Source organism: Bison bison, unplaced genomic scaffold (assembly GCF_000754665.1).
Source record: "Bison bison bison isolate TAMUID 2011002044 unplaced genomic scaffold, Bison_UMD1.0 scf7180017862090, whole genome shotgun sequence".
Taxonomy (NCBI): domain Eukaryota; kingdom Metazoa; phylum Chordata; class Mammalia; order Artiodactyla; family Bovidae; genus Bison; species Bison bison.
This window is the reverse complement of record NW_011492662.1, coordinates 58824-64756: the sequence shown is the minus strand read 5'-3', so window position 1 is coordinate 64756 and position 5933 is coordinate 58824. Positions and strand designations below refer to the sequence as shown.

General features: G+C 55.9%; 1 long non-coding RNA gene across 2 annotated transcripts in view; it reads right to left on the bottom strand.

Annotated features, from left to right (window-relative positions):
- Nucleotides 1-5933, bottom strand: part of LOC104983218 — a 17803-nt gene that overhangs the window by 10153 nt on the left and 1717 nt on the right. For both annotated transcript variants that reach the window (XR_824606.1, XR_824607.1), the window contains exon 2: nucleotides 5450-5558. This is a non-coding gene — a long non-coding RNA (uncharacterized LOC104983218). The remainder of the gene's footprint in view (nucleotides 1-5449; nucleotides 5559-5933) is intronic.

Sequence of the window (5933 nt, the reverse complement as noted above, 5' to 3'; positions counted from 1 at the left end):
GGGGTGGCAGCTGATGGACCGCCTTCAAGGTCAAGGATGCTGCACCCTTCCCCGTTACTGAATGCTCCCTGGATGATGAGCTTAGTTTTAACCCCTGAGTCATTGCAGATTCACCAGCTACGGTGGACTGAAGCAATAACATCGTTAAAATTGACAGGGAAGCAGAGTCCTTCAAAAACATGAAATCTGCCTGTGAGATAAATGGAAAAAAAAACATGGCATGCAGTCATGGGGTCCCACCAGCAGCTAAGCATATGCACTGTACAAACACAAACGGGAAATACGTGTTGAGCAAGGTAAGAAGCTGGGCATCCACCGGGTGCCTCGTGGAGGGGTTAAGAGCTGACGCTCAGACAGAAACCACTGTGCCGCTGGGTCTGCCAGCCCTGCCCCCCACCCCACCCCCCGGGGGACAGAAGGCCCCTTGCACGTTTCCTGCGTCGTCACTCCACCTCCTGACGCAGGATCCCGCCTGCATCGCCGCCTTCCCTCCCGACAGCCTCTGCGCCCAAACGCACAGCGACTCCTGACAGGCGCGGAGTCCATATTGAAAAGCAAGTCATGTTTTGGATTATTGTGGCTTTGAGGCACCAGACAATGAATTATTTCCTGCCTGGCCTGGAACCCTCGGCGCCTGGGGTGGGAGTGTTTTCAGGACAGGGAAACAATAGCTGACTGAGCCCCGGGGAGGAGAGGACCAGGCTGTCTGCTCCACGAAGTGAGTCAGAGAAAAGGGCTGGGGGAGTCACTCTGCACCCCTCTAATGCAGGCGCCTGGCGGAGGAAGTGGCAACCCACTGCAGGATCCCTGCCTGGGAGCTCCCATGGACAGAGGAGCCTGGCAGGCTGCAGTCTGTGGGTCGCAAGGAGTTGGACACGAAGGAGCGACTAAAAACAAAAGCAACAGCTCAGGAAACACACACATTACGTGTTTTGAGGCACGTGGACGTTTTTGTTACCAGGTAGAAAATTGTTATAATCTGAAAGACGGATTTTCACTGGGGGGAAAGGGCTTGCGTTCTGTCAACAATCCCTGCACCTCATGTCGACAGAAGGACAAAGAAATCATGTCCCGCACGCACCCCAGCTCAAGCCTGCAGGAGGCTCCACACCATCCTCGGGCTAAGTCCCTTCAGTCGTGTCCGACTCTGTGGTACTATGGACTGCAGCCTTCCAGGCTCCTCTGGCCACGGGATTTCCCAGGCAAGAGTACTGGAGTGGGTTGTCATTTCCTTCTCCAGGGGATCTTCCTGACCCAGGGACTGAACCAGTGTCTCCTGCATCTCCTGCACTGAAGTCAGAGTCTTTGCCACTGAGCCATCAGGGAACACTCAACAGATGCTGTCTATAAGCTTAACTTTTACATAATGGCCCATCTCTGGGAACCTTGCTTCCAATACCTGGGTGTTGAAGTAAAATATCTTTATTTAGCTCACAGGAAATTTCCTGACCAGCCCACCTGTGAATAGCTGAAGGAAGAAGAAATTATTAATAACACATTCCCTCCAGGGGCTGCCCAGAACCAGGACTTAACTCCCTCTTCTTTTAGTATAAAAGAGGCAGGGTGGATCTTCAGGACACAGGTCCACCATCTTCTCAGTCTGCTCTGCTGGCTTTCCGAATGAAGTTGCTATTTCTCGCCTCGACCGCCTGTGTCTTTGTTGACCGGCCTGTTGTGTGCTCAGCAGGAGGATGGTCTTGGGCCTGGAAACAATTACACACCCAGCCTAGCACGGAGTAAACTCCGTTAGTATCTGTCCTGCAAAAGGTGACGGTATTGCTGGGATTCTTCTTCCAGACTCTGCTCTTTCCAGCTGTCGCCTCACCTCCGGGCACTCAAAGGACACCAGATCCTGAAACCAGCCCCACACTCTTGCCTGAGGCAGCATGATGCCTGTGGAGTGGTTGGGAGTTCTTGACCAGATGGTGAGGCAGAGGGCAGTGCTGGATCTCGCCAGGCGGGAGGGCAGCCATGTCCCGTCCTACAGGGCCGCAGGCAGACCCAGCTCCGCAGAGAGTCAAGTCCCCCTTCGAGGCCAAGAGCCCTGCTCTTAAGGCCCCACAGGGGAGGACAAGCTTGGGGCCCGTGACCCTGACCTCAGGAGCTGGGGCACCTGCCGGGCTCTCTCCAGCATCATCGGTAGGTCGTCATAAATCTATTGCTAACGAGTTCTTCTTAGTCCTTCCTGACCCTGTTCAAGGATTCAGCTCTTCAGTCCGCGGGGTGTCTCCCGAGGGCCAGGAGCCGTGTGGCTGTCTTACGCTGTCTATTTCAGTCAGGCTCTGATAGCACACCTCTCCCGTCGTGAACATAAATCCTCGCATTCTGTCTGTATCCAGAAAACCAGCTTCTCTTCACTTTGGGCTCACTCCAGAGCTCAGGAATCTGCTCACTCTTGCCCTCCCCTCCACCATCCCCGCCATCCGCAACGACCCTCTTCTCCACGTCTCAGCAGCGTGTCACCTCCTCCATGGTGTGGATTCCTCTCCATGTGGATTTCTGGTGAATCTTCTCCGTGGGATCCAGGACTCACAGGTGCAGAGACCATGGCTGGTTCGGAGGATGGACTTAATGCCAGCAGCCAGCACAAAGCCTGGAACGTGAGAAGTGCTGGCACGTGTTTGAAGAAAAAAGCTCTGCGAATTTTCCTCCTGTACAACCTGAGGGTAGATTTTGTTTGGTTTCCTTCTCTGTGGCACACACCTATAAAAAAATTAGCTGGACCTTCACGTGGTACTTAGATGTATTGTGTTGCTTCCACTGGCTTTTAACAAAATGTCTTAGATGACCACAGGCCCCCCGGGGACTTTTGGTTTTAAATATTTTACCACGATTTCCCCAACTACCAGCTGTGATTCACTGCTCCGCACACGCTGTCTTAGATATTTTCCTTCAGCTTCCATTCAACATCTTTGAAGATTACAGCTTGGACCATAATTATTGGTGGTTCTCTTTTTCCTCATGCAGCTTTCATCATTCTGTGGAATTACTAATTGCATCGCATGGGCAAATCCCGCATTTTCCTAGAATCTCAGCAATCCAGGAGTGCGCTCCAACCCTGCTCTGTTGATGATGATCCCTGAGCCGGTGCAGGAGAAGCCGGCCCGGTGATCGTCAGGCACGAAAAAACCAGATTGGCCTTAAGAGAAGAGTTTCCAAGTCAACACCCTCCTGCGGCATCCAGATCTCAACAGAAGGGCCTGGTGGTTCCAGGCCAAGCACACCTGCCCTGAGACCCCCACGGGGATGGCACGTGGGTCCTCGTGCAGAGCAGCACTTTGCCGAGAAGGAGGTAGGCCGGGGGTGGGGGGTAGCGGGACGTGGAAAGAGGTAGGAGGTCTCCGGGGAAAGCTGGATCTGTGGGTCAGTGTGATACCCAGGCGAGGTCACAGCACACGCCTTGGAACGCAGGGCTGTGTAGAACTGAAGCCAGCCCTGCAAGGGCCAAGGAAAGGAGTCCCTGGCTGGTCATTCGACTGCCTGAGCTTTATCATCTTGGGAAACTTTGCTATGTTCTTGGGCAGCCTGCAGCCCTAGCTGTGATCAGTGGAATCACGCGTAAAAGAAATGACTGGTTCTGACGGCGTGCGTGTTAAGCACACAGCACGCGGAACAGATCTCACAGAGAAAGGACTCGTTATCAGTAAGCGATTGCAACTTTTATAAGAAAAGAGCGGTAAGTGGTAAAGCTGAGGAAAGCAAATGTGTGTGTTCACGTAGATACACATGCACGCACATACACACGTATCTGTGAACATATATTCACAGGAGAAAAGAGCATAGTGTAACACATGGCCGCGAGAGCTGCTAACTTCACAGCACAGATGGGAACCCAAATCGCCTCTCTCCCTGAGTTCTATTAGAGGCGCAGCTAATAGAACCGGGGCTGATAACACCACAGCCTGCGTGGCTCACGGCACTGCCACAGGGGCAGGAAACGCTCCCCACACCAGCCTGCGCACGGGAGGAGCCACTTCCTCTGAGGTTACTTCACGTGACCACACGACATCGTGCCTTCCTCCCCTCCTACGACTGCCGGTAAGGAAACGAAATGTACAAAGGTCTCACGTTACAGGAATTCACCGGTTTTTCAGAAATAAATCCACCCAGCTTCTGGGACCAACAGAATGACTTCTGTGGAAATCTAGGGAAATTTAAGCAAGTTTCTAATACCTGTGCAAAGTTGCTTCAACCGCGTCTCACTCTTTATGACCCCATGGACCGTACCCTGCCAGGCTCCTCCATCCACGGGCTCCTCCAGGCAAGAACACTGGAGTGGGTTGCCATTTCCTACTCCAGGGGATCTTCCCAGGGATGGAACTCTAACATCTACATACTGAAGTAAACACACTAGGAGCTCTAACGCACTCACAGGGCAGTCGAGGGTTATTTGGGGAACTCTGCGGGAAAGCACTTTGGGAAAAGCACAGTCCCAGCCCCACAGATGGGTCACTGCCACCCCCAGACGACAGCAGTGGGGACAGAGAGCCCTGGCGTGTCTGCAGGAAAAGGAGACCGCACTCTGTGAGACCCGAAGCCAGCGAAACCTGGCAGACCCACGACTCTCTCATGACCAAGCCTGCCGGAAGGCCGGCCCACTGAGGACTGGTGTCTCGTCATCCGACCTGGAGAAGGGGGGATCAGAGCAGAAGCAGGCACTTGGCCCAGAGCCCATCTGGCACTGCGAGTGCCTTCTACCCTGGGCGTGAGTGCTCACCCTCCACACCCCCAGAGCCCTGGCAGCCGACAGAGACGTGGCGTGTTGAATCCAGTCGTGTCCTGCTCTGAGGACGACCGAAGGAGAAGACGCGGATGAGCACACGGCCAAGGGCAGCGTTCCAGACCCTCCCCTCGAGAACAGCCCTCCACGCCCTGCGCGGTGGCAGCAGAAGGCGCACGGTCCCAGGGCAGGGCCCCTGATGGCATCTCGGCAGCACGTGCTCCTGCAGGACCAGGGTGTCCCGAGTGAGGTCCGGCTGCTGCTGAGGTTTAGAATACAAAGTGTATCTTCCCCTGAAAACCAGGTGACTTCCTCAGACTGGAATCCCCAGCGGAGTCCCTGCCAGGAGCAGGGAGCCAGCGCTAGGAGGAAGGGGTGGAGATGCAGTCAGGAAGAACGGGGGGCCCCGCCACGGGAGGCACAACACGGCGCTCGGGACTCCAGCTGCGGCCCTGCGTCCACGGGAGTGGCCGCGTCCCAAGGGTCCCGTGTTCGGTCCTCCCCCACCTGCTGCCGTAGGCCCCTCCTCACCCCCAGGTCCTGGGGCCCACTGTGAGCCCACTAACGGGATTCGCTGTCAGAGCGCTGAGCACTGCGACACACGGACTCTGGCCATTCCCCACCCTGAGTCACCGGGACCTCGTCCGCCCCTCTCGCTCAGCCCCAGGCATTCGAGGCAGGTCGGCTCGTGCTCCCCCAAAGATGTGCCCAGGTCTTAACTCCCAGTACCTGTGACTCTGACCTCAGTTGGAGATGGCGCCCTCACTGAGGTCACTAAGTTAGGGATGTCGAGAGGAAGTCCTGGATTTGGGTGGGCTCTTAATCCAGCAGCTGGTGGCTGTTAAAAAAAAAAAAAAGGAGAGGAGAGTTCAAGCCACAGGGGCACAGGGAAGATAGTACGTGGAGATGCAGACAGGGATGGGTGGGGTGCGTCCTGGGTCGGGGACTGCGGCCACCGCCAGGGCCTGCAAGAGGCAGAGGGCTCCTCCACAGGGCCTCTGGAGGGAGCTCGGCCCTGCTCAGCCCCTGGCTTCAGACTTCTGGCCTCCAGAGACGTGGGGCGTGTGACTGTGTGGCAAGACGCCACGGTGGTCACTTCCGTGGCTGCCCCGGGGCCCCTGCAGCGGTCACGCTGGATGGGAGCTGGGAAGGCCCACAGTCACGCGGCCGTGTCCTGTCCACGAGCCTATCTCCCACCCCTGTGCCCTCCTCA